The sequence below is a fragment of the Charadrius vociferus genome, unplaced genomic scaffold (assembly GCF_000708025.1).
Source record: "Charadrius vociferus isolate BGI_N301 unplaced genomic scaffold, ASM70802v2 scaffold793, whole genome shotgun sequence".
NCBI classification, from domain to species: domain Eukaryota; kingdom Metazoa; phylum Chordata; class Aves; order Charadriiformes; family Charadriidae; genus Charadrius; species Charadrius vociferus.
The window spans coordinates 959,235-959,513 of record NW_009647833.1 but is presented as its reverse complement, the minus strand read 5'-3'; positions in this window follow the sequence as shown (position 1 = coordinate 959,513).

Here is a 279-nt window from a genome sequence, read left to right as displayed (position 1 = left end):
CCCCCCCGCCGGCAGCTGCCTGCCCTTTCCCTTGCTGTTGTACTGGTGTTTGCTCCCTGTGCTCCTTTTCAGACTTTTCTAAATCCCAAACTGCAGTAAATTATTTAAGATTTCAGAAAGTTACGGCAGAATTCGGATGGAATGATAGCGGATATCAGCCCTCGAGCTGGGGAGGTGGGAGTGCGGCTGGTGGCTGAGAGTGCGTTCAGTGCCTGTGGGGAACAGCCAGTTCCCATCGGTAGGAGGGAGGCCCCGTGGTGAGCTGGGTCTTGCTGCTCT